At 49.6% G+C, this 6,603-nt stretch overlaps 1 protein-coding gene across 2 annotated transcripts in view; it reads left to right on the plus strand.

Moving 5' to 3' along the window:
• Positions 1–1,350: 1,350 nt before the first annotated feature.
• The window catches only part of LOC106810123, an 8,220-nt gene continuing 2,967 nt past the window's right edge, over positions 1,351–6,603 (plus strand). Inside the window, exon 1 of one of the 2 annotated variants that reach the window (XM_014813397.1) lies at positions 1,351–1,531. The gene's annotated coding sequence lies outside the window, so the exon portion shown is untranslated. The remainder of the gene's footprint in view (positions 1,532–6,603) is intronic. The other variant, XM_014813398.1, reaches the window with a different exon arrangement.

The following is a 6,603-nucleotide window of genomic DNA, read 5'->3' on the forward strand; positions in this document are numbered from 1 at the left end:
TCGCGCAGAAAACGCATCTAAGGGGGTCTAATTTCAAAAATTTTCCCAGATCCCCCTTTCGCGTGCTCGTAAGTTTGGGTTACGGTTAGACCCCCCCCCCCTGGTACAAATCCTGTACACGCCCCTGGTGCGTTCGCGTGTGTAAGCTTGCGGGCACTCCCTCGTTCACGTACGTGCGCGATGTGTCTGTGTGTTCGTGTGCGTGTGTGTGTTCGTGTGCGCGTGCGCGTGTGTGTTCGTGTGTGCGTGCGCGTGTGTGTTCGTGTGCGCGTGCGCGTGTGTGCTCGTGTGCGCGTGTGTGCTCGTGTGCGCGTGTGCGTGCGAGCGCGTGCGTTGTGCGCGTGTGTGCTCGCGTGCGCATGTGCGCGTGTGCGCTCATGTGCGCGTGCGCGCGTGTGTTCGTTGTGCGCGTGTGTGTTCGTGTGCGCGTGTGTGCTCGCGTGCGCGTGTGCGCTCATGTGCGCGTGCGCGCGTGTGTTCGTTGTGCGCGTGTGTGTTCGTGTGCGCGTGCGTGTGTGTTCGTGTGCGCGTGCGTGTGTGTTCGTGTGCGCGTGCGTGTGTGTTCGTGTGCGCGTGCACGTATGTGTGCGTGTGCGCGTGCATGCGTGCACTTGCGTGCTGATTATCACATTGTATCTGAGGTGAATAATGACAGATTATATCGATGTCGCTGCTCTACATACGCGCCAGCTTTTCCGTGCGCAGATAAGCTCTTCGACCCGCGCCCAAAACGTTCGCACGTGTGTGTGGAATCGTGCCAGTCGATCATTTACCGCTAGATGACTCCCGTTAAATGCCCGCGACAGGTGGTCAGAAGGAGGAAATAAACCTACGAGCGATGTGCGTACGCACCCTGGAAAACGGCGCTCTCGTGTTTTCGTGTGTGGAGCCACTCCTAGGCTCCTGTATGCAACCGAGACTCGATGTTGCTCAGGGTATGCGCGTGCGCGCGAAGAACCACCTGTGTTTGAGGGTATTTTACGCGAAACATCTGCCCGACTAGTTAAGGGGGAAGCGAGGGATCGATGTAAAGGCATTCCAGAGTTTGGGTGTTCCCGCATCGTGATGCCTGCTGTTGTTTGCGGGCAGCGTGCGACTGTTTTTTATTTCCGCTAAATTAATTGGAGGGTAAATTTATGCCGCTTCGCGATAAATCGACCAACGGTCTTCGGGCAGTCCCGCGTGGCTGTGAACTACACGACGTCGTCGGTTGCGGGAAGACGACGCGAATGGTACAATCGGCGGTCTTCTAGGGTGCCCGAGTCGTCACGGCGCAACGGGATGCGTTCGGTGGCAGGGAGACTACGCCGATGATACACGGGGCTTGGGTGTTGCCGCCAGCACGCTGTCGTCTGCTACACACATGATTGGTGACATCTGCCGGACGCGTACGCGTATATCTGAGCGCGATACTGATGTCTGGAAAGACCGATTGCTGGATGAATATCCAACACTGCTGGTACTTTATCGAGAGCCAATAATACCACCTATTAATACCGAAGAGGTACGTTTAGCTCTCGACTTCATCAAGGTATAATTACTACTGATATTGCTATTGCTATTGCTATTAATTATTATGATTAATTGCTATTATTATGATTATTATTATCAACGTACTGCTATTGTGCGAATTTGCATTACGAATTTGTGTTGCGGTAGGATTATTATCATATCATATAAAATATTAGATATAAATTAATGGATACATTTACGCGGAGGACGTGTGCACAGGCACTTTAAACGTCTAAATAAAAAAAATTAATGGTAGATAAACACGAAATGTACCAAAGTCTTAATGTTTCTCTACTCTATTTCGCCTATAATCACCTGTAAATGCCAGTCAAATGCTCATCTGCAACACGCAAGCACACGTACCGCACGCCCGCGCTGTGCACAAACAACATGAACAAGAATAAGAATAAACTCTCTTATTCATGTTGTTTGTGCACGCAGCACAGCGCGGGCGAGCGTTCGGTGTGTACTGTGTGTGTTACAGATGAGGCATTTGACCGGCATTTACAGTGATTATAGGCGAAATAGAGTAGAGAAACATTAAGACTGTACATTTCGTGTTATATTACCTTTTTTTTAGCTCATCTGACATAGTCAGATGCAGCTTGTAGAATCGCATGATCGTCCGTGCGTCCGTCCGTCCGTCCGCGTCCGTCCGGGCGTCAACAGTTGGGCACAAAATCTTAAACCGCTCGACGTACGGTCACGATATTCGGGACGTGGGGGGGTAATCCGAAAACGAGTTGGGATGTGAAGCTGGGGTCAAAGGTCAAAGGTCAAGAGGTGTAAAAGAAGGGGGAACATTCACTCCTTAACTTAAGGTATAGGGAGGAAATGCAGAATTGCGGCACAAATCCAAACGGCTCGACCTAGGCTCGTGATAGTCGGTGTATAGCATCATGGTAGGAAAAGCCATCACTGTGCCGAAATTGGAGGTCACAGGTCAAAGGTCAATGGGCACAGGGCAGATTTTAGACATTTTCTGAGGACATGGTCTGACGGAGCGATTGAAAAAACATTTTTGTTTCAGCGGTGACCTACATTTTTATGGCTTGTGTGTGTGTGCTCCTGCTGACCAATATCTTAAACTATTGACATGTAATTGCATTTATACAACTACACTTTGTAAGGTACAGTTCGCATAAATTTGTGACTGCGCGTCCGATATATTAGATATACTGTCCTGTATATGTAGGCCTATAGCCATGCCTATAATTTATCTTATAAGACAAGTAAATAAAATATTATTTGAATATAATTTAGGCATATCTTTGTTGTGGGGTGGTGCTCCATTAGGAGCGTTCCCAACTTTAATGTCATTAATGTCCTGATATAAAAGAGATATAAAGGGGGGGTGGATCGAGATCAAGGGGGGGTTTGATATGAAATAGATATCAAGGGGGGGTGCATCGATATCAATTACATATCAAGGGGGGGTTATATATGAAAATATATCAAGGGGGGTTATATAGGGTATATAGAGGGAGCAAGCAATTTTGAGACTGGGTATGTTCGCTTCGTTTCGCTGGACTTCGTTGGCTCGAGCAAGCGAAATACAGAGGCGGGGCCATGTTCGCTTCGTTTCTGGACTTCGTTGCTCGGAGCAACGAAAATACGGAGCGAGGCCATGTTCCGCTGTCGTTTCGCTGGACTTCGTTGCTCGAGCAGCGAAATACGGAGCGGGGCCATGTTCGCATCGTTTCGCTGGACTTCGTTGCTCGAGCAAGCGAAATACGGAGCTGAGCCATGTTCGTTTCGTTTCGCTGGACTTCGCTGCACTTCGTGTGCTCGAGCAAGCGAAATACAGAGCGGGCCATGTTCGCTTCGTTCGCTGGACTTCGCTGCACTTCGTTGCTCGAGCAAGCGAAATACAGAGCGGGGCCATGTTCGCTTCGTTTCGCTGGACTTCGTTGCTCGCGCAACCGAAATACGGAAGGTCCAGCGAATCGAAGCGAACATGGCCCCGCTCCGTATTTCGCTTGCTCGAGCAACGAAGTCCAGCGAAACGAAGCGAACATGGCCTCGCTCCGTATTTCGCTTGCTCGAGCAACGAAGTCCAGCGAAACGAAGCGAACATGGCCCCGCTCCGTATTTCGCTTGCTCGAGCAACGAAGTCCAGCGAAACGAAGCGAACATACCCCAGTCTCAAAATTGCTTGCTCCCTCTATATACCCTATATAACCCCCCTTGATATCTATTTCATATCTAACCCACCTTGATATCTAATTGATATCGATGCACTCCCCCTTGATATCTATTTCATATCAAACCCCCCTTGATATCTAATTTATATCAATCCACCCCCCTTTATATCTCTTTTATATCACGATATTAATGACATTAAAGTTGGGAACGCTCCTAATGGAGCGTTAGCCTGTGTGTGCGTGTGTTCGTCAGCAGTAACGACAGAATTATACACTATTTATCTTACCACTATTTAACTTCACAAATGTTCTCAACCTTTATTTGCTCCTGTTAACATGAACGTGTACATATTTGTGTACAGTATTACAAATTTAAATACAATTATACCTATTGTAGCATCGTGTATACATCTTCATAGTATTATAGTTACTGCATGTGAACTAGCTTCACTGAGAGAGCTATATATATTCAATATCCCATCTCAAATCTCTATATAGGTCCCAATATGAAGCTACCTACACCATAACACACACACTCTATCTCTCTCTCTCTCTCTGTCTCTCTCTCTCTCTCGCTCTCTTTCTCTTCTCTCTTCTCTCACATACACACGCGCACACGCACTCTCCCTCTCACGCACACGCACGCGCGCGCGCGCGCACACACGCACACACACGTCCTGGCACATCCTGACACGTCCTGACTGGCGAGGACTAGTAATACTAAACTACTTATTCTCTGTTCCCGGGGGGTATATAGCTGTGTACGGAATCATAGCTTAGTGGATCGTTACTGCTGACATGTACCGCCGACATTACTGCCTTCATAACTGAACACCGGGGCAGCAGTGATTATGACTAAAGTTTAATGTTATTTATAGCCACACGTATTGATACGCGTATACGTGTAGCTATCGTTTGTCCCGCAAGCAGCAAATTAGGATGCTCGTGATGATTACCTCTCTCTCTCTCTCTCTCTTTCTCTCTCTCTCTCCTCTCTCTCTCTCTCTCTTCTCTCTTGGCGCGTCTATGCAGACGCCTATTTTGAGCTTCAGGTTCGCGTGAGGATCCGCGACAGCGTCACGGAAAGATTGCGACATTGCAACATTTATCTTGTTTTTTGTTCTCACGCGAAAAATCCAAAATGATATCAAGAGCTAATGATGATATATGAAGAAAGCCGCGACATTTCACGGCATTCAGTCATCGTCCGCGCAGCATATTATGTCAGTCAGTCCACTGTACCAATGTACATTCCTATCAGCTTTATACGGGAATGTCTCTGTTGGATCATCCTGGTCATCCATGGGATTCATGTTATATATGGATTAGTATATTATTTATATATATAGTATATAGTATATCGTATATATATTTATATATATATTAGTTATATATTAGTATATATGGATATTCATGTTATATATGGATTATTATGGATATTATTATGTTATATATGGATATAGATATCTGGAGTGAGATGCAAAGAGGAAGAGATCATTATACATATGTGTGTGTGCGTGTGTGTATATGGTGTCAGGACAAATACCCCCCGGACAATCACCCCGCCGGACAATTACCCCCGGACAATTACCCCCCGGACAATTCCCCCATGCCATTTACCCCCATGCCATTCACGGCCCCCGGACAATTACCCCCCGGACATTTACCCCGGACAATTTACCCCCGGATCACCCCCGGACAATTTACCCCCGGAAAATTACTCCCCCGGACAATTACCCCCGGACATTTACCCCCCGGAACAATTACCCCCCGGACATTTACCCCCCGGACAATACCCCCCGGACATTTACCCCCCGGACAATTACCCCCCGGACATTTACCTCCCGGACAATTACCCCCCGGACATTTACCCGCCCACAATTACCCCACGGACAATTACCCCCTGACATTTACTCCCCAGACATTACCCCGGACAATTACCCCCCCATGCCATTCACCCCCCGGACAATTGCCCCCTGGACAATTAACCCCCGGCCAATTACCCCCGCGGACATTTACCCCGGGCATTTACCCACGGACAATACCCCCGGACATACCCCCCGGACAATTACTCCGGACAATTACCCCCGGACATTTACTCCCGGCGACATTTACCCCCCGGCAATCACCCCCCGGACAATTACCCCCGGACATTTACCCCCCGACAATTACCCCCCGGACAATTTACTCACTTGGTGTTTATTATTCATTGTTGAACAGTGATACAGGCAGGAGGTCGAGGAGGAGGGAAGAAGGTGGTGGAGGAGGAGGGGGGAGAAGGTGAAGAGAAGGTGGTGGAGGAGGAGGAGAGGAGGAGAGGAGGTGGAGGAGGAGGAGGAGAGGAGGTGGAGGAGGAGGAGAAGGAGAATGTGGGGAGAACGTGGTGGAGGAGGAGGAGGCGGGAGAAGGTGGAGAAGGAGGACGAGGGGGGAGAAGGTGGAGGAGGAGAGGAGGAGAGGAGGGGAGGAGGAGGAGGAGGAGGAGGAAGGAGGATGAAGGAGAGCGAGGTTGAAGGAGGAGCGAGGTGGAGAAAATCCGGGAGAAGGTGGTGAGGAGGAGGGGGAGAAGGTGGGGAGGAGGAGGGAGGAGGAGCGAGAGAAGGTAGCGGGGCAGTGGAAGAGGAGGAGGGGAGGAAGGTGGTGGAGGAAGAGGAGAGGAGGAGAAGGTGGAAGGAGGAGGAGGAGGAGGAGGAGGGAAGTGGATGAGGTAGAGGAGGTAGAGGCGCCCTACTTCTATTCGCTCCTTCCCCACCTCCTCTCCTTCCTCCTCTCTCTCCTCCTTCCGCTCCACCTGGCATCTCCTCCTCCCCTCATCCACCCTCTCTCCTCCCCCCTCCTTCTTCGCCACCTTCCCCCTCCTTTCTTCTCCATCTCGTGCTCATGCCTCCTCCTCCACCTCTTCCTGCCTCTCCTCTCCTCCTCTGTCTTCCTCTCTGTCCTCTCTCCTC

This window comes from Priapulus caudatus, unplaced genomic scaffold (assembly GCF_000485595.1).
Source record: "Priapulus caudatus unplaced genomic scaffold, Priapulus_caudatus-5.0.1 Scaffold411, whole genome shotgun sequence".
Classification (NCBI taxonomy): domain Eukaryota; kingdom Metazoa; phylum Priapulida; class Priapulimorpha; order Priapulimorphida; family Priapulidae; genus Priapulus; species Priapulus caudatus.